The sequence below is a fragment of the Amblyomma mixtum genome, chromosome 9 (genome assembly GCF_055824585.1).
Source record: "Amblyomma mixtum isolate Tamu chromosome 9, ASM5582458v1, whole genome shotgun sequence".
Taxonomy (NCBI): Eukaryota; Metazoa; Arthropoda; class Arachnida; order Ixodida; family Ixodidae; genus Amblyomma; species Amblyomma mixtum.
In genome coordinates this window covers 20,084,947-20,106,727 of record NC_143020.1, presented here as the reverse complement: position 1 = coordinate 20,106,727, position 21,781 = coordinate 20,084,947, and the positions used below count along the sequence as shown (strand labels likewise).

The window sequence follows — 21,781 nt, the reverse complement described above, 5'->3', positions numbered from 1 at the left end:
CTCCACAGTCCAAACTATCGCCACTCTCCACCTTCGTGCATCCACCCCAGAATCCTCGGGAGAGGCAGCATTAGCGCTTGTGCTTACACTAATGCCTGGTGTGTCCTTACCGATTCAAAATCTCCACTCTAAATTTTGCAAGAGGGCAAATCCGTGAGAGCGCTGTCCGCATCCTCAAACTCGCCCCTTTAATACCCCCCCCCCCCCCCCATGTGGAGCTTATCTGGGTACCTGCTCACTCTTGGAACCAAGGCAACGAAGTCGCCAATGACCACGCCCGAGGTCTTATCAACCGGGCGGAGGTAATCAAAACAACTTACAAGAACTAGGTGGGATGCCTAGTCAGGCACCACATTGGTGGTTACCGTAGCCCGAGCGCGCTGCGTTAAGGCCCTTTAGGCATCGAGGGTGCCGCGGCCGTACATGGTCGCCTCCCAGTCCTCTCAGATGGGGATTGGGATGGTGGTTAGGGATTGGCTCTGCTGGCAGATCCACACTATATGGTAGGTTTCAGACAACTCCCCACAGTGTGAGCACCGCCCGTCGAATTGGGCATCGAAATGCTTTAGAGTTGCCAAGCACAGCATGGTGTAAGCGAGCAGGCGCAGGTGTACCCGCTCGTTGGCCTTCCTCAGCACTTTGCACGGGGTGGGAAGAGTTCGGTGCGTGAATTTGTAATAATCGCATAATAAGCCACTAATGGTCGTGGCGGCACTGCGCCGTCATTGGCTGCAAGAACAACCGACGTAAACGCAAGCATCTGATGCATGAAAACTGCTCCGAGCATCAGTGCAAGAGATGTGCGTATATGTGCGGCGTGTACTTGTTGAAAAGATTTCCGGCTGTGCCTGAGAAGTGTGGGCAGTGCAAATCGCCCTTAACTACCCTTAACGGCAAGAACATCATGGCCAAGCAAATCTGCATGTGTAAGTGTGCTGTCAGTTGTCTCAGGGGACACTTGCTGATATACACAGTGCCGCTGATGCCGTTGCGCGTTTTTTCGTTTATTACAGGTCATGTTTGGTTCGAGCAATATCACATGTACATTTGCAAATATGTGTTCATTCACTGTCAAATATGCATTCAATAAATGTCCTGCCTTCCTACCCCCTTGTCACTGTCTGTCTAGGACGCGAGTCAGAAAACCAGAGAGGTGTACGTCTCCAAAAACAATGTTTACTGCAACGATCAAGATCAACTACAAAACTAAAAAAAGCAGAGGTTACATAACATAGATGAACATGCAACAATCAGGCAGAGTTCCCACACGCAGGTGGTTTCTAAGAACAACGTCAAATAATTCTAATTAGAGTCTTTTGAGTCCATGTAGCAATCGAATGAAGGATAATGAAAACAGTCCAATCGGTACTTAAGGTGGATGAGGAATGTCGCTAGAGGAGACCTCGCCGGGGCCTGCGGTGCGTAGCCGTAGGAGCGTCACGACGGTCCGGATCGTTGCCGGGATGCGTCGGCCTGGGAGGGCAGCCTCAGAGCGTGTTTCCTTCACCAGCGTCAAAACTCGAGTCCCTTTGTCTACCCTCGGGGCGGCCGCACGGAGGGGACGCCGTGGCATACCGACCTCCTCGCCCCGCGGGTGCGTTGCGCCCATGTATCTTCGCGGCCGTGGTTTCACACGCACTTGCGGTCCCCAAAGCCGCGCGCCCACGCCGTCTGGTTTTCTTCGGTCTCCGTGTAAACGATTATTGCTTCCGCGCAAACGCGCGCACTTTGCACCGTCTGCTTCGCTCTTTCCCCGTGGCTACGTCGGTTTCGTCCGCTGCGTGCCACAGTTTCTATCTTCTTTTCCTTTCTTGGCGGGGCGTCTCGCACTCAGCCGTGACAAGTACCCCCCCACTTAAGAGTTTTCCTACGAAGGAAAACTGCTCACTCGCGTAATATGCACAAACACGCACACACAAAAGTCACAAGAAACCGCACAGTTCACACAGTATGCACACAAAGAACAGCAAAGCACGAACATATATAGATACTTCTTTCCTGCGGATATATATGCATGCTAAACACGCTGAAAGCCACCCTTAGTTCAGCCTACTAAGGAAGTCTGCTCCCAAGTTTTCTCTTCCTTTTATGTATTCGATATGGAACTCGTACTCCTGGAGTGTTAAGCTCCATCTCATCAATCTTCCGTTCGACCATTTGGTTTTTGTCAAACACTGTAGGGGCTGGTGGTCTGTTTGCACCCTGAAATACGTTCCATACAGGTACAAATGAAACTTCTTTATTGCCCACACAAGTGCTAAACACTCCTTTTCTACAGTCGAGTAGTTTTGTTCGCATGCACTGAGCCTCTTGCTAGCATAGGCCACAGGGTGAAGTATTCCGTCTTCCTCCTGCATCAGCACTGCGCCTAGGGCTGTCCCTGATGCGTCTGTGCGTAAAACAAATTCTTTGTTTACATTAGGGGCCAGCAAGACGGGCGGTTGCGCCATTCTTTCTTTAAGCTTGTTGAATGCTTCCTGCTGTCGGTAACTCCAGTTTACTGTATTTGGTGCCCCTTTCTTTGTCGTCTCCACCAGTGGGAGAGCTATGTCTGCATAATGTGGAATGAATTCTCTGTAGAATCCAGTTAATCCCAAAAAGGACTGCACCTGCTTTTTGGTTGTCGGCCTTGGTGCCGCCTGGATTTTCTCTACATCTGGCTTCGTCGCTATCCGCCCCATTCCTATCTCGTGTCCTAGAAAGGATACCGATTCAAATCCGACCTCGCACTTTGTGGGGTTCACCGTCAGGTTTGCTTCACGAAGTCTCTCAAACAGGGTTTCAAGCGCCATCAAATGTTCCTCCCACGTGTCTGTGGCCACCAGAATGTCGTCTATGTAGTGGTGTACATCATGAAGACCACCCAGTACCAGTCTCATTAGCTTTGTGAACGTGGCCGCTGCAGTCTTCAGGCCAAATGGCATGAATCGAAACTGAAATAGGCCGTTAGCGCATGAGAAGGCTGTTTTTTCCTTGGAACCCTCCTCCATAGGTATCTGCCAATACCCTTTCGCGAGGTCGAACTTCGAGAAAAATTTCTTTTGTGCGACGCTCGCAAACACCACGTCAATTCTTGGAATGGGCTCACTATCGGGGATTAAGACGTTGTTGAGCCGCCTGAAGTCGACACACAGTCGATTGGAGCCATCTGTCTTCTTGACGACTACGAGGGGTGAGTTATAGGCGGACTCCGTGCGCTCAATTATGCCCAGTCTAAGCATTTCGTCTACTTCTTTCTCGACTGTCTTATGTGTAACCAGTGGCAAAGGGTACTGCCTGACGTGTATAGGCTGCTCAGTGGTCAGGCGCAGCTTGCACTCAAGAACCTTCGTCTTTCCAGGCAGGTCTGAGAAAACGGTGTCGTATCGTTCGAGAAGACGCTTGAGTTGCGCCGTCTTTTCTACTTCTAGGGCTGGGTTAATCACCGCGTCCTCTGGTCCCGATGTCTTCCTTGCATTGAAAGTGGGCACTTCCTCTCCATCCGGCTCTTCACTGATGACCATGCAGGCGATCATCTGGTCGGCATTAGGGCTCCTTTCTTCATATCTCTTCAGCATATTTATGTGGAAGATCTTCTTGTTTCCGTTCACTAGCAGCTCGTAGTCTACTTCATTCTTCTTCCTTGTTACTGGAAATGGACCTTTCCACTGCATAGTGAGCTTGTTCTTGTCACTCGGCAGCAGGATCAAGGCCTTTTCACCTGGCTTTAGCTGTCGATTCACCGACTTGCGGTTATAAAATTTCCTGTACTTCTCCTTGGCAGCATCAAGGTTGCGGTGCGCAATCTCGCATGTTTTATCCAACCTCTCTCTCAGCTCCAGCACGTAAGTATACGTGGTTTTCTGTTCGGCTTCCAATTCCTTATTTGACCAAAGCTCTCGAAGGATAGTCAGTGGTCCTCTGACGGCTCTGCCGTACAGCATTTCGAATGGCGAGAAGCCCAAACTTGACTGTGGAACCTCTCGGTATGCAAATAGCAGTGCTGGAAGGTAACGATCCCAATCAGCAGGTCTTTCCTGGCACATTTTCTTCAACATGTGCTTGATGGTCCCGTTGAAGCGTTCAACCAAGCCATTACACATCGGGTGGTATGGGGTTGTCAGCAGCTGCTTCACTGACAGGAGACGACTTATTTCCTTCATTAAATCTGAAGTGAAATTTGATCCCCGGTCCGTGAGCATCTCTTTCGGTACTCCGTACCGCGAGAACATTTCAAGCAGCGCTTCTGCGACTTCGACTGTGTCAATAGATTTTAGCGCGATGGCTTCTGGATATCTTGTCGCCACGTCCACCAGGGTGATGATGTAGCGATTTCCTTTCCTCGATGCAGGAGCTATGGGTCCAATAATATCGACTGCCACTCTCTGGAATGGCATTTCAATGGTAGGCATGGTTCCAAGTGGCGCCTTCCCGACTTTTCCTTTGGGTATCGTCCTTTGGCATATGTCACAAGATTTGACATATCGCTTCACGTCACTTTGAATGCCTGGCCAGTAGAATTCTTCTGTTATTCTGTTTGTCGTGTTCTTGGCCCCTTGGTGACCAGCCATAATCGAATCATGGCCTAGACACATGACAGCCGGTCGCAATTCGTTGGGTATCACTAGCTGCAGCACTTCTCTTCCTGAGCTGAACTGACAGTTTCTGTATAAAATGCCGTCTCGTATGAGAAACTGAAATGTCGTTCGGCATTTCTTTCTTTTTAGAATTTCCCCAACCCTTTTGAAACAGTCCGCCAGTGACGAGTCGTCTCTTTGCCCCTCCGCTACACTCTCGGGAGTCACCTTCAGCAGCTCCGCCGCAGGTACCTTCAGTTTAGATGTCTTTCCCTGCGCTGCTTTTCCTGCTCTGGTCTGTACAGCTGACGAAATCATCGGTGTTTCGTCCCTTTTTTCTTCCGCGGGCTCCAAGCTGCCATTTCCCTCGAGCGAAACTTCGTACGCGCGGGTCTTTACAAGTGTTTCCTCTTCACTTCTCTCCCTCAGGCCTGGGTCTTGTTCCGCACTGGGGGTCCAGTTGGCATCTGGGTCGTCAACCTTTCTTACGCCCTTGATATTCCCTAGCACTAAGTCGTACAGCGGTTCGTCTAAGCATTTTGCTACCACAGGTCCCGAATAGTACGGAGTAGAAATGCAAATAATTGCCTCCGGAAGGTAGCGAACCGTGCTGTCCACCAGTAGGACTGACGCCAACTGACCAGTAAGCTCCTCCTCTTCAACGAGGCTCCTTCTCACTAGGACAGTATTTGTGCCACTGTCTCTCAAAACGGTGATGCGGTGTCCATGAATTTCGCCCTCGACTACTGGCATCGGTAGCTCTCTGACAGCTGCGTGCTTAGCTGTTTTGCTTTCCGGTATCTCCCTCTCGGCCTTTGCGTCCGTCTTTCGGTCTTCCTCGGCGCCCGTGTCATCTTGTCTCGGATGCACGATACACGCGGCCTTCTCCTGAGTTCGACATCTGCATTCTTCAGCTCGGTGGCCTCTTTTGTTGCAGTTTTGGCAGATTAATTGTGTCTGCCCTCTATTTCCTCCAAACCTACAATCCGCGGCGCGGTGTCCAATACGATTGCACAGGAAACACCTCGGGGGCTGCTTGAATGCGCCACATTGTACTCCTCGCTTTACCGCGTCTGCATCGGAACTTCTGCCGACGTCTTCATTAACCTTGCTTAGGTTTCTATGGCCTTGGGCTTCCATGAACTGATCTGCGTACTCAGTCAATTCTTCCACTTTCTTCAACTTCCTCTCTTTTAGAAATACGGCCAGCCTTGGGTGACAACAGGACAAAAACTGCTCTGCCACCATGTGGTCTTTCACCCCCTCGTACGATTTTTCTACCTCGGCCATTTCCAGCCATCGTTCAAAGTAGTTCGACAATCTCGATGCGAACTGCTTGGCTGTTTCCGCATCGTTAGGTTTGCTACCTCGAAACCTTTCACGAAAACCTTCTGCGGTTAAGCGGAACCTCTGCAGAAGTGTCTTCTTCACCTTATCATAGTCTGTCGACTCTGATGCGGGCATTCTCCCAAAAACTGTTAAGGCCTCTCCTACCAAACAAAGGCTCAAGGCTGTTGCCCACTCGCTCTTATCCCATCCTTGTCCTACTGCTATTCTCTCAAAGCGATGCAAATAGGCATCCAAATCGTCACGCTTATCGTCAAAAGGAGCCATCAGCTTTCTTGGACAAACAGCTGTTGGGCGTGGAGCCACAGTACCTGACGAAAATCCTGCCGCCTCTGGCATCGCTTCCACGCTAGCGTTAGCAAGGCGTAACTTGAGCTCAAGCACTTCTTTCTCCTGTGTCATTCTCTTTTCTTCTAGTTCTGCCATCCGCTTAGCTCTCTCTTCTGCTTCAACTGCCTGTTCACGAGCCCTGTCGCTCTCTTCAAGCGCCTGCTTATGCGCCAACTCCCTTTCCTCTTTGTGTCTCGTTTTCTCCTCCTCATAAAGAGCCATCGTTTCCTCTTTCGTGAACCCGAGCTTTTCGGCTCTCAACATAAGCTTGTGGAGGTCCATCTCTCTGGCCTTAGCACGAACACAAGCGTGTTGACATTAACGTTAAGACAGAATGACAAAAGTGGATCCTGGCAGGCTCGCCATTAATTTTATGTCACTGTCTGTCTAGGACGCGAGTCAGAAAACCAGAGAGGTGTACGTCTCCAAAAACAATGTTTACTGCAACGATCAAGATCAACTACAAAACTAAAAAAAGCAGAGGTTACATAACATAGATGAACATGCAACAATCAGGCAGAGTTCCCACACGCAGGTGGTTTCTAAGAACAACGTCAAATAATTCTAATTAGAGTCTTTTGAGTCCATGTAGCAATCGAATGAAGGATAATGAAAACAGTCCAATCGGTACTTAAGGTGGATGAGGAATGTCGCTAGAGGAGACCTCGCCGGGGCCTGCGGTGCGTAGCCGTAGGAGCGTCACGACGGTCCGGATCGTTGCCGGGATGCGTCGGCCTGGGAGGGCAGCCTCAGAGCGTGTTTCCTTCACCGGCGTCAAAACTCGAGTCCCTTTGTCTACCCTCGGGGCGGCCGCACGGAGGGGACGCCGTGGCATACCGACCTCCTCGCCCCGCGGGTGCGTTGCGCCCATGTATCTTCGCGGCCGTGGTTTCACACGCACTTGCGGTCCCCAAAGCCGCGCGCCCACGCCGTCTGGTTTTCTTCGGTCTCCGTGTAAACGATTATTGCTTCCGCGCAAACGCGCGCACTTTGCACCGTCTGCTTCGCTCTTTCCCCGTGGCTACGTCGGTTTCGTCCGCTGCGTGCCACAGTTTCTATCTTCTTTTCCTTTCTTGGCGGGGCGTCTCGCACTCAGCCGTGACACCCCTGATGCAGGTTCTAAGCCGTCCTTCAGAAAAAGGAATGCAGTACGTTCATCCGGAGAGTAAGCTCTAGCTCTCACCTACACTCAGTCCAGATATCTGAGAGGCCTATGCAGGTGGTACTGGACCCAAGTTTCCTCAGCAGCCAGGGTGCACATTGTGAAGAGCTCGATAGAGGCAGGGCAGTTTGAAAATCCTCCATTAAGCCTCCGCGCTTAACAGGAGTTTTTAAGAAGGGAGAATTTCGAAGCAATCATGAGAGTCTACTTACTGTTTCATCTTCGCTCAATGAAACCAGTGAAACTGTTGACAACGAAATGAAAACGTCTAGTTTATGCCCTTCCCTTCGGTGAGCACTGACACGGACGAGCAGCACGGAGGAATTTGAGCTTCTGAGCCGTATTTGGTGACCTTTACTTCCCCTTCTAATTCAGACTGTGAGGTAGCACCCGAGTTTGCGTCGCAGATTTGCTCACGGAACCTTCACAGTGACCAAGCACTGCTAAAAGTGGTCTGTATCTGTCTTTTCCCTCTGTTCTGCGCTTAGCTGTTGTACTGAGTTGCCCGACATTGAAGGAGACAGCGGCCCCGGATCTGAGTGCTGTGGGTTGAAATTTGGTGTATGCATAAGAAGCTGCGTTTCAAGAATTAATACAATTGGCTCTTTATCCTTAGTTGCTGCAGCCGGCACAGCAGCTTGTGCATCATCACCCTCAGGGAGGCCAGGTAACGTACGCGCGCCTGCAGTACGCGGCCGCGGATGCATTGGATGCTGTTTTCTGAGACCTAATTTCTCGGGCTCATGTCCATCAGGTCTTACAGGTGCTGAAGCACCTGTAATTTCGCGGCTTCGGACGTCTTGACAATTCTTCTTCTCGAGCACATGCCGTGGAATCTTCTGAATCAGCTGCTGCAGTCGATTTAGGATCTTGTAAATAAGCATCTTGGAATTCATAACCTACTTTATATGCATCTAGAGTAGGTGCACACTTGAACTCTGGAAGAATAATTGCTGTTGTCGTCCCGCAAAGGTCGTCTTTAAAAGCAGTGTTTACGTTACCATGCGCCCTTGATTTCGTCCACTGCAGCATCTAGCTGTTCAGCTTCTCTATCAATGTCAGAAGCATTATCACGTTTTTGTGCGAAGATCTCAGATTCCAATTTATAGAAAATCTTCTCATCAGAGACTTCAAGTAGCGCACACAGGTCTGGAGTAGTAGCTGTTGGAGATCCCGGTGGGTTTGCTCCATGAGTATATGTATTGCACTGATTTTCATTAACAGCCTTTCTGGATTGTTGAGGGTCAGTGACGTGGTAGACTTCGGACAGGGCTCCTGTGTCGGCACTAGGGGCCGATAATAAAACTTAAATAACTCGCGTTGCTCCTTGAAGATGTCATGCACGATAGAGGAGCTCAAGGTTGCAGTGCGCTCAATTTTTCTTTGAGCAAAAACTGAAGGTTTTGCTATTATGGCAGCATGATACATATTTAATGCGGCTTACAAAGCTCCGAATCCATTTATATGAAAAATATTCCATAATTAAAGACCTCAGTGAGCGCACTCGCACCTGTACTCGGGGGCGACACATGTCTAGGAGATCTTGCTTCACGCAGAAATGTCTCGTGTTCATCGTCAATGACTGCACGCGCATTTCTGCAAAGCGACAACTTCGACTCAGACTGATTGTTGTCTTCGTGTAAATGTCATCCTGGACCATGGAGCTCAAGAGTGCATCATGCTGGAGTTCGTTTTTCATATAAAATAGAGGTTCAGCAATCTTGTGAAACCCACAAATATTTTAAGGGTGGTAAACAAAACCTGCCATTCTATTTCAACAAATTGATTGTCATAGCTGCTGGTATCCGGCAAATAAACTGATTGGTTTCTCGTCTCCCAGGTGACTGTTTTCTTCCTACTGGGTAGTGTAGAATGTCGCACACTTGCGATTGATGTCAAAGGCTACCTTCGTTACGGTCGTGCGAACGGCTGCGAAGAATGCCTTCCACAGGAGCACGCACTTTTGCACCTCTACCGTAAATGCCGAGGTGGGACATCCCCAAGCTATGCTTGACCTTTTGGCGAACAGACCTGACAGCAGCATCGGAGTGTTTTGACCGAGTTGGTTGCTCAAAGTGGCTGGAAATTTTTAACACAACAATTATGGACAAGAAAAGAGACACACACAGGCGCAAAGACGAACACATGGAAAATAGCGCGATTTATTAGAAATGTAATTTATCACCGCTACGTATCGAGTGGGTTGGTTTCTCATAGCGGCTAAAAATTTCGCACAGACAACAAAGAAGGACAAGAACGGAGAGACACACAGGCGCAAAGATAAGCACATGAATTCATTAGATATGTAGTTCAGCATCGCTGGGTTTTCGCCGTGTTTGTCACTCCGATTCATTAGAAATATAGTTCAGCATCGCTGCGTTTTGGCCGTGTTTGTCACTCATAGTGGCTGGAAATGTTGCACACAAAAGAAACATGGACTAGATTGGGGACCCACACAGGCGCAAGGATAGACACATGGGAAATAGCCCGATGCATTGGAAATGTAGTTGAGCGGCGGCTGGCCTGGAAAGGTTATGGCGTTCCAGTCAAATACCGTAACAGTGCCTGGGCTGGCATGCTGCACGATAGGAATGGTGAATTACGCATGTGTTGCGAGACTGTTGTCTTCAACCATGAAACAGTCTACATCGTCACTGCTATCAATTGTTATCGGGGATACATCTTCAACCTGGGGCGTCCGCGGTTCCTCACTGCAATCTCGAACGCCGAGTGCATCTTGTATGTCACAAGTGCCGTTATTAGGCTCACCAGAAACTTCGTACTCAGTATCCTGGTGAGAGCGCTCATTTACCTCCTCTTGGCACTGGCTGCTGCCTGCACGGGTCACGCCATTTCCGTCGCGTGAAGCCCCAGCTGAACGATCTGATATTCTCATAGAAACCATATGGCTGCTCCTCTCAGGATCACTCCTGAAATCCAAACAGTCTGGCCAAAACAGGCTTCGATCCTTCCAGTTGCCGAAATGAGAAACAACGCAACCGGGCTCCTGCAGGCTTTGCGGCGCGCTCTTTTCAAAGTAAAGGCCATTAAAAGAACTGCTGTCACAGGATGAATTCTCTTCGCGGTTGTATATAATCTGCTGCGGACTTCGTGCTGAAGATGTCGAGGTAGTCCTTCTTGCAGAAAATTCAATAATTATAGAAAGAAATGACTTGTCGCCACTTTCTACTGCCGCCTCAGGCTCGTCGCTATTGCTAGACTGAGCCTTTCCACTGGCCGCTCCTAGCCACTGCAAGCGTTGCGATGCGATGTCTTCAAAGTCAAGGCCATAAAAATAACTTCTCTCACAGGATGCATCCTCTTCTTGGCTGTTTATATTCTGCTGCGTAGTCGGTGCAGCAGAAGGCGAGGTCTTCCACCTTGGAGAAAATTCATCTAGAATAGCTAGTAATGACTCGTGGTCGCTTTCTGCTGCCACCCCAGGGTATTCGCTATTGCAAGAGTGAGCACTTCCCCTAGCGACTCTCCGGTACTGTACAGCATGGCTCATGTTTGAGATTTCCGGGCTAGACGTGTTAGGAGTCTTCAAGTGCTGCCGCTCCCCGCCTGTCGAAATGAAAGTAAAAAAACAAGCAAGTTCTTGTTAGCACAAAAATTCCGAGGACACTAAGTCTGCTTATCTGGAAGAATGCAAAATCATGTGTTTTGTGGAAAGGAAAGATTTTTGAGGAAAGGGCGCAGTAGCTCTAAAATCTCTACATCGCGATAGACACCTCAACTGCGCCCTAAAGTATGCAACTGAAGGTACATAAGTCATCACACTGAACCCCTGTCGCAAGCTAGAATCCAACTTCACATCTCGACATCTCGGTGGACACCTAAACTGCACATTTAGAAAAAATGTAGTCTCAGAAAGCATGCAATTGATAGTGCTTAAATCAATCGTCGGAACCCCTGTCGCAAGCAAGCCTCCAGGGTGATTAAAATACGGAAGCTATATGCAAAGAGAAATGCAAGGATACCACCCGGAATGCTGTATGACGGACGCTTGGTCAAAATTTTGGTGAATGTATTCGGGAATTTGTGCCACCCCATTGAGGTCAACCAGTGATGACATCGCCCGGATTTCTTCGGCTGGTAGGTAGGATACAGCTGAAATATCTTTTTCTCCTGAGGGATACTGGCAAATCGCCATTCCTGACCTTAGAGAACCTGCGTAACCCGCTCGGCGCCTTTCTTATCCTGGGGACGGCAGACGATGTCTGCCGTCGCCAGGCCAACTGCCGTGCTCGGGAAGACTAGGATGGCAACTGCCACTCCATCCGGTCTGTCCGGCAGTGGGCAACAGCCTGGCTCCTTCTGCGGTCCCTGCTTCAGGTTGGCACCAACCGGAGCACGGAGCGGCCATTGACCGAGGAATGCCTTATCGGGCACTGGCGGAGCAGCTGGCCGACCACTTCTCCAAAGCAGCCAAACCCGGCCCTAGCCTCTCGCTGCCCCCCCCCCCCTCCCGTACCCAGACAACACAATGCTGCCCTCGCGTACCTGCATGCTCTGTATGTGCGACCACGCTGTGCAACGAGCCGATCACCACCCACGAGCTCCACAGGACCCTCAACCGGTTTAAAAAGAAGAGCGCTCCTGTGGCAGACGGGCTCCCGTTGCAGATGTTGCGGAACCTGGATGCACCGGAAGAAGCTGGCCTCCTGGTCGTGTTCAAAGACACCTGGACGAGTGGCACCTTACCGACGTGCTGTACCACAGCCTCATGGTCCTCATGCTCAAGCCCAGCTAGCCATCCAGGGAGCTCTCTTGCTACAGACCATCTCGCTGACCTCCGCCGCCTGTAAGGCAACAGAGCGGGCGGCCCTCTGGCGACTCACCTAGATCGCAGAGGTCGCCAGTTTCCTCCCTGGGAAGCAGACAGGGTTCCGCCGACATCAATTCACAGCATACTCTATCGCGGACGTGGAGTCCTCCCGCTAGGAGGCGAAGCATCATGGAGACATCACCCTCTAGTCCTCCTGGACGCCGAGTCGGCATTCGATTGTCTGCTATACAGCACCATCGGGACGGAACTGCACGGGAAACCTACGACGCTTCATTACCTCCTTTTTCTCGGATCGTGTTTTGGAGGTGCGGGTAGGGGGCACCATAGCACTTTCCACCTCATCACCTCCGGGGGACCTCAGGGGATCGGTCCTCAACCTCTTGCTGTTCAACCTGGTCATGGCAGGCCTCTCCATCTCCATCCAGCAGGGCAACCGCCACAAGGTTCTATGGTCTGTATGTGCGGATGATGTGGTTCTCTTGGTTCGAGAATGGAGGAGGCAGATCACCTCAGCGAGGCAGGCCCTCCAGCGTGCTCTCTGTGGGGTGCAGCTGTTCCTGGCGACCAAGGGCCTGTCACTAGCGGCCACGAAGTCCGAGGTCCTGTTTGCCAATCTGAGGGGAGCACGAGCCACGGCTCAAGTTGCTGCCCTCAACATCAATTGGACTAACCTCCCTTGGAAATCCTAGGTGAAGTACCTAGGCCTCAATATGGACCACCGGCTCACCTGACTCCCTGTTGACAAGGCCCTCCTGACCCACTTGGATCGTGATGGTCGAGCAGCCCAACGCCTCCTCGCGCGATGCAACGGCAGCACCCCCACCAGGGCCATGCGACTGTTTCAGGCAACGGCCACATTAGCCATCCAGCACATATCGCCTCTTGTCCCCCTCCGGCCTACTCGCCCTAATCGCGTGGAACTCTCCCGCAGTAGATGGGTTCGTCACCCACAGTCATCGCAGGCACTGGCCACCGTGGCAGATGCGGGAGCCTACCCGCTGAGCCCCCTGCTGCTCCAAAGAGGCCTGATGCACATGGACCCGCTCTCCCACGTTCCAGATGGTGGGGCCCTCCGTTAGCGTCTGCACGGCAACCCCAACTCCAGGATGGGGAAGGTGTCTACAGCCCATGTAGAGACACTTGGCCCCCTCCTGGGGCGCCCGATCCTCCCTCCCCTGCTGGATATCCTGTGCCTTGATGGAGTGACCAAACGTCGCTCCCCTCCTACCACACTCCACTACAGCACCGCAACATTCTTGGATGAGTGCTAACGTTCAACCCTCTTCTATACCAACGGCTCCGTTCGACCAGCCGCTGAGCAGGCGGTAGTGACTCTGACGATGCCCCAGTCGGAGCCGACCCGGACCTGCAGGCTATCCTTCCCGGGCAGCTCCACAGAAGCTGATAGACCCTCCTGGCTCCGTTATTGTCCTGTGTGATCCTCGGCCAGCCCTCCAGTTCCTGAGCAAGCCCCACAGCTCCCAGACCTCGACCCACGTCCTTCGTGCCCAGCGTCACGCCCTTGAGGTCACCACCTGCCATACGTCTCTCCACTGGCAACCTGGCCATGCCGGCTATCAATGCTACAAGGACGCCGACACCCTTGTGCAGTGCAGCCCACAGCAACGGGCTGCCTGTGACTACGTTATAGCCCGCACGACTTTGCCCGTCCGCTACTGAAGCAGGTGGTAAGCCACCCCGACAGGTGCATCGCTGCATACCGGCCCTTCCACCGACTTTCCGACAAGATCCCTCGCCGGGAACGACCCCTCCTGCTGCAACTGTGCATCGGCTGCTCCTGAACGCCAAAGACCAAGTTCGTCTTGGGCCTGCCATCCTCCCCTGCCTGCGCATCGTGCGGCCATTCAGGCACTTTGGGACACTTTCTGTGTGCCTGCCCAACATTTCATCTGTACCGTCGCCGTGTCTTGCAGGTTACCGGGCTCTCAGACTGTCAGCCGACACGGAGGACCAGCTTCTGTTCCCGGCTCGAACCCACCTCCCCGCCCACCGCGTCCTATTGATCTACCTAGAGGAGACCGGCCTGGACGCCCAGCACTAGGCCTGCGGCCTCCCTGGACGTGTGCCCCCCCCAGACCTGCACCCCCCTAGACCTGTGAATCCTAGGACCTGGACAAGGACAGCAGCAACGAAGTCGGCGCTGACTGCATCTTCCCCTCAACAACCCCTCCACATCTCCTTTCCCCCTCCTCTAGATGACAAGAGGGATCCCACAACTAAGGGTACATAACCCGCGTCCAGTATATTCTCCCAAGAATACCCCTAATAACCACCACCACCACCACAATGTCGGGCAGCCACGAATGTGGCATGTGACGCCGGATCTAGAATGCCGAGTCGGTGCTGTATCGGTCTGTCCTTTCAGTGTCTCGATTGCCTCTCCCTGGTCGCCACGCTAGCTCTTTACTCTTTCTCTCTCAACGTTTCTCTCTTTCCCGATCGGCTCACCGTTCTCTTCCTCTCGTTCTCTGCTCCTCTCCGAATACTTCGTCCGGATATTGCCATTTTCTCTTCCTGTTCCTTTCCCCAAATCGCCGCTTCTCTTTACATCTCAGTGGTGAGGCTTCATACGGAAAGCACCAACGCCAAAATTTTTTTTTCGAAGTGGTGCTTCTAACGATAACACGATAAAAAAATGGAATCGTTCCTAATGATAGCTTAAGGAAGGAAATGCCAAAGTGTCTAGGTGTTCTCTTTTGCCGTCTACGTAGTAATTCGAAGGACAAATCCTGCAATTAAATTGCGTACCCTTCGCCATCACCAATTTACATAGAAGCACAAATAGAATCACAAGAGAAAGGCCGATATACGGCTGCCCAAACCGTTAGTTCGTGGGAGACATACATTCGGGTCCACATCGCCGAAGATATACCATCGTTCTCTGCCAATAACCGCTTAAAACAAGGAGGAGGAGGAGGATATAGAAGAGGAAAGGCAGGGAGGTTAACCGAAATAATAATCGGTTTGCTACCCTACACGGGGGGAAGGGGGTGAGGGGATAAAAAAAAGAAAGAGAAAGGAGAGTAACAGAAAATTGAAGTCACTATAAAACGTCACTGTTCGTTAAAGTCACAGCCTATCGTGCAGGCCAGAAGTTCTCAAGAAGCGGAGCAGTGCCTTGCAGGCCTTCTCCGCCGACGACCGCCGCGGCCAGGGGCCGAGAATCTTCATTTCCGTGAAAGGGCGTGTATCTAGGCGCTCCAGCGCACGGCTGAGAGACTGCCTTTCGGTGGTGTAGGCAGGGCAGTCACAAAGAATGTGGGTTATGGTCTCGTCTTGCCCGCAGATGGAACATGCAGGACTATCAGCCATACCGATTAAGAATGAGTAGTGATTGGTGAACGCTACACCAAGCCAGAGGCGACACAGCAAAGTTTCTTCTCGTCGTGGTAGGCCTGATGGTAGCCGGAGCTTCAGGTCTGGGTCCAAGGATTGTAAACGGGAATTGCAAAATTGGCCGGAATTTGGCTTTTCCGCCGACTATGGGAGCTTAACCTATGTCAGGTTGGCTGAATGCCAATTCTAGTGGTGGGCCAAGTGGATGTTCTGGGATGGCAAACTGGCAATTTTTTAGACGTAGGATAATACAGAAATTTTGGGGGGTGGAACAAGTGCCACATTTGGTGGTGAAATGTTTTGGAGGTGGGCTAACTTCCAAAATTAGTGGGTCGGCCAACTGCAAAATATTTTGAGGGTGGGTCAACTCCAAAATCTTGAGAGAAAGCCAAATGCTAAATTTTGGGTGTTGGTCAAATACCAAATTCGGGAGGTGTCCAATTGCCAAATTTTATAGGCGGGTTAAAAGGCATAATTTCGGGCCATGCAAAGTGCCATATTTTCGAGCTGGGCCAAAAGTAAAATTTTATGTGCTGGCACCTGCCAATTTTGGAAGTGCGTCAAGTGCCAGAATGTCACGGTGGCCACCAGCCAAATTTTAGGGCCAATTGGTAAATTTTTGTGATGTCGGCCAATTGGCGAATTTTGGGGGTCTTTTATAAGCTTACATAAGCTTAAATATATCAGTGCTCTCTGATTGGTCTCTGTAGGTTCACGTGATCGTGATGATGTCAGGTCCAAATTGACCTATCAGGGGATTACGTTGTGGAGAAACCGGGTGGGTTTTGCAAGGCGGACCAAAGGACAAGTGACAGCATTTTGGCAATCGCCGAGGCGGAATTTGCAGGTCACCAAGTTTTCGGGCGTGCTCAGCTACGGATGCACCCGTGCGCAAAAGTGGAGAGACCACGCGAACTGACAGAACTGCGCGCCAGCGCTTTCTCACGGCGCAGCGCCTGCTTTCGAGATATGCACAGGGTGCCTGGCCAAATAAGTTAACCCGCCTTTCTACCCATTTCTTCCAGACAGCCTTTATACACAGACAAATTGCAACCACCGCCATTCCCGTGGTCTCTGCACTTTTGCGCACGACTGTACATTGTTTGTGGTCCAAACTAGCCAGGGCAAATTTCGGGGCTGTCCCGGACTAATTTTTTGAAATGTCTCATGCCAAACTTGGAGGTCACCATCGCGTCGTGCACGGTGTATTAGGATGGACACTGATTTTGGACAAAATCGGCCAAGGTCAGTCTGTTGCTATGATTTTCGAGGTTAAACAAAGGTGAAATCAGGCACGGAATGGTGACCGACTTTCGCGTTTAGTAGAGCTACCACTCTTAAATGCCCACTCAGTGTATAATCGCTCTGTTCACACCTACACTTGTCAAAAATCCCTCCGGAGGGGCTTCAGGACAGTCGCTGCCGCGGGAATGAAAATTTAGAGGGCAGCTAATGCTGATTAAGTGCTGGGAAGGCGAAAGCATGAGTGTGTCATCGTGAGCGTATGGCCTCGACTCCGGTTGCGCAATGAGAAATGAAACGTCCGAACATTGATCACACAAACGCTGAATCCACAAAGGTCCGAGTGAAACACTCGGAGACACGGTTCGAATGCCTGCCGCGAGCTAGCCTCTCAGCTGAGTAAGAAGCGTATGCTATATCGAGCGGGAAACCGTATGAAAGTACCCCAATGGTGCACAATGAACGATCCCGTCGCAATTTTAATACCCAAATGGGTTTTTCAGGAAAGGAAAGGGCACAGAAACTGTCTCATATCTTTGTGGACACGTCAACCGCGCTTTCAGGGAACAGATAATGTAGAGGAAGCCATACAACTGAATGTGCACATGTCATCGGTTCGAATCTTTGTCGCTAGCTAGCCGCCAATTCAGCCGCCAACATGTCAGCTACATGCAAAGAGAAATGGTATGACACAACCCGGAACGCTGTAGGACGAACGGTTCCTGAAACGTTTGAAACGTTTGTAGTCGGTAATTCTGTCACAACGTTGATGTTGTCCAGGGTTGCGGGGATATTTAAGGCGAATCAAATTTACATCTGTCCGAAGAGGGAGGCGGGGACGAATCGCGGCCACGGCCGCTTATCTGTATTTTCAGCCAGTGTCCGCTTCGGCGGACGCGGTTGTTGCTGCGACGCGCGTCCTTTCTTTTAAGGCGGAAGCCTTTAATGTCGCATCGTTGTAAGCAGCAGTTGTCGACAGAAAATGTCACGCTTTTCAATTGGTGGAAATGGTCGTGACGTCACAGTGCGCGAATTTCAAACGGGGCCAATTGTACTTTGGCTAGTAACCATGCAACCCAATTGAAGGGATCGTATAGTGATGCTCCAATTAAGTGGGACTGAGCTTAGTTAATTGCTTAATTACCTAATTAGCCTAATTAGCTTTACTAGTCAGGCCATATAAATAAACAAAAACCGATTAAGAAATTGGTCGAGCTCAGGAATCCAACCCCGGTCTTCGGCGTGAGAGACGAGCATGCTATCCACTCCGCCATGCCAGCTCGATGGTTTGGAATGAACAAAGGCGCGTCTAGTGAATACGGTGTCTTCACTCACTCTCATCCTCCTCCATTCCCTTCCCGCGAGGTTTAGGTGTCCATCGACAAATGAGAGACAGATACATTTCCTTTCCTCAAAAAACCAATTTACTGACGAGCGAGGCGTAGAACCGAATGGGCGACGGCGTTCTATGTACTCCTTGGCAGCGTTGCAAGACGCTGTCGCGTTCCACTCTTAGGGGCATCAGTGACCACACTTTAGGTCAAAAAAGTGCCCCCCTTAATTTTGTGAGACAGTTACTGCGTAATTTCCTTTCCTCAAATACAATTTTCATTTTCTTCATTACGGCTCCTCTTTATCTATCTTCTTTCACTCCCACTTCCTCCCTTCCTCTACGGTGCGGTTCAGGTGTCCACCGAGATGACAGAGAATTACTGCGCCATTTCCTTTCCTCAAAAAGCGTTGCGTTCAAAGGGCAAGGCATCGCGCTGAACGGGTGGTGTTCCGTGGACTCCCTGGCAGCGCTACAACGCGCTGTCGCGTTCCACTCGTAAAGGCGAAGCTTAAGCGTCGTTAATTAGCAGATGATTAGTATTCAGGTATTAATCAGTAATTAACCATTAATTAGTGATTTTTCATCACTTAGTAATTAGTACTCAATTATATGTGACGCCACCGGTGCCACAGAAACAGGGAAGGTGGTGCGGAAAACGCTTCCGCCTCTACCCACTTCAGACAGTCAAAGTGCCCCCTGAATTTTTCATCTTTCCCTCTGATCCTTTAACTCTCTTCAATATCTGCAGGTGGCAGCGGTGGTGGCTCGGCTGGAGCCGGTTGGCAGGCCCGTGCATTTTCCTTTTCATCCTTCTCTCAGATGCAACAACAACATCTGTCCGAAATTGCGGCGGTCGGCTTGCTGTGTTCGTCCTACGGCTGCTTGATGTAAAAAACGCTACCTAGACAGGCATACTACCGCGGAGAACTTCAACGAACGTGTTGCTCTTGCTATGTTGCCTAGGGAATGCTATTACGGAAATGAATGAACCTGGAAGCTCCTCTAGCTCGTTCTCAAACATTCATACTCGGAATGGCGATAAAGAGTTGGTTTACTCACCAAAACAGGCGCAGTCGTACTAATTCTCGCGTCTTCGTATCTCTTCGCTGGCTCTCGGGAGCCCCACGACGACTGCCTTTCAGTGAACGTTCGCAGAGTCACTTTCGAAATGCCGAGGTAATCTTCTTCTTCCTTCCGTGAGTGGACCTGTTCCAATTAGTGGCTTCCACTTCAAAAGCATGGCGGATACATAAACAAACCAAAGAAGCAATCGGAGAACGGGTCAATAGTCTTAAACGAGTTTTTGGTTGTGTTGGGCTCACCAAATTCTACCACGACTCAATAAGTCACTTTCCAGGTGACACTGCACCGTGGCGCCACCAATGTTGGTTAGTTCGGCGGCGCTGGTCGGGCCGTATTGCATACGGCGCCCGTTTTAAAATGCCGAATTCGCGTCTGTCTGGTCCTCTGTCATTAGTCACTCAGAAATACCCTCAGATTTCAAATGTCTGTAGAAAGTGACCCCGCCATTGGGTGGTAGGCGACCGGAACCCACCATTGGCTGGCATCGGCTGCGACATGCAGCCACTGGTGAGCAACATCGCTGTGATCTGTGTCCCCAGCAGGCGAGCGGACCTACCCGCTGGAATGACTGCAAAGTGCAGCCAACGATGAGATCCGGTCGCTTCTACCCAATGGCCGGGTAGCTTTGCACAGACGCTTGAAAGCCGCTGGTATATCTGAGTGACCAATAACGGCGGACCAGACTGACGTGAAATGGTCGTCTCAAGAAGGTCAGCTTCTGGCATACGGCCCCAGGTGCATGTTTTGCGTACACGTTCAACCTGAAGCCCCTAAAACTTCGTAAAGTAATGCCAACCTTTGAATAATTGCGCCCCGCACACACCTTTCCGTCCTCTATTCTCACCCACGCTGGGTGCGGCCGTCGGGCGCCTAAACGTGCACCTTCCCAGGCATGCTTTGCACGCTATTTTTGATGCATAAATAGACGTTGCTGCATTAAAATGAGAGTAGGAAGCAGAGGAGGGGAGGCGATGTGTCGCTACTTTACCACATTTGATGGGCTTTATTTCGTTGAGCGGTGGCGTCCGTGTATAAGCTATACAAGGCGCGCCACCTATATTTAGACAAAGGTTAAATATAGCTCCAGGCAAGATATGTGGAGGGAAATACAACCAATTTTAGCTTGCCACTAAAGCGTTCTTGCACTTCGTTCAACTGAATAATCGAAAATTGGAAACTTTTTAGCTGCACCGTTTCCAGCGAGAATTCTCGTGCTAAAACATACAGTGTGCCAAAGAGATGTCTAATTCTTCACTTTGTGTATGTTATACGATTAAAAGACTTATTTATTTTTCGTGCTGTGTGCTCTTGGTGAGTTTTGCTTGCGTTAAAAAAAAGTACGTGAAACGCCCGCGAACATGCGTTCGCGTGACACGACAGCAGCGCTCTCAAACGCAGAATTCCTGAACGTGGCCCCGTTCGAAGATACCGCGAACGTGACTGGGAAAACACAATGAAGTAAGCGCTGGCGGCAAATGTTGAAAGTCACCTGTGACTTGGCGGCGTTCCGTGCGGAAAAAAAAACCGGAGTGCTAGTTCCAAGTTCCAGTCAGCAGATAGCGTTTCGTGTATGGAGTCTCACATAAGGCATCTTTTACTTGCGACGAAGGGCTTTCAGTGTGAAATTGGTGCTTTTTCTCCGGCCCGATAGACGGAACGCCCGACCGAGTGCCTAAATTTATTCAAAGCCCAGCTTCCACCTAGATTTCGAAGAAAAGGAATCGCCTTTGCTAGCTTCCACTCGGAAGGAATCCCAGCCTGTTTGACAGAATGGTTTACCTGGTATCATAAGGAGGCAGGAGGTTCCTCAAATGAATCTTCAGCACTTCTGAAGTGCCGCCATCGGGGCCGGGGAAGCAGGCGCAACGTCAGTATAGCTTGACTAAGCATGGATAGATTAACGAGAGAGCCGTTATTGATTGACGTCACTGGCGCGAACACCATTGCTTTCAGTTGTAGTAGAGCCGCGAAGTGCTTTTCCAATACCTTGACAATTGATTAAACCCTCTTGATAGCTTCCCTTGGTGTGAACACTAATGAGAGTAAATTTCAACAGGCCGTAAGCTTTCTTCAAGGCCGTACAAAAGCGAATAGCACACGTCGGTTTCCCGAATTTTAAAGGGAATCGGATTGATTGGTATAATATTTATCTTTCTCACCGGTAATTGTGCGTTTAATGTGGCTGCGACGAACTTATACTCATTCCAGTTTTTTTGGCATTTCTTGTACAGAAGCTTGAAAACAATTAGAATTATTCTTTTTCGATGGCCGCTTCAGAAAGGGCGACTTTTTACGGCATTCCTCTATAGCCAGGGAGTTGCAAGATGGTTGGTGCTGCTCGGAGATATATAGAAAGGTCGCAAGGGCACAGCCCAAAGTCTTCTGAAATCGGTCAAAAATCAGGTGTGACCGCAACTAAGAAGCCCTAAGAATGAACGCACAGTATATCAAATACTTCCAGCTCTATGTTTACTAGAGGTGCCGCAATTAACAGTCCACCAATTCATTACACCAATACCAGGACAGGCGAATGTTAAATATGACACAGATTAAGTCTCAGAATTGTTAGAGACAAGTCC

General features: G+C 50.4%; 1 pseudogene; it reads left to right on the top strand.

Moving 5' to 3' along the window:
* The window catches only part of LOC149328447 (uncharacterized), a 478,240-nt pseudogene that overhangs the window by 210,274 nt on the left and 246,185 nt on the right, over nucleotides 1–21,781 (top strand).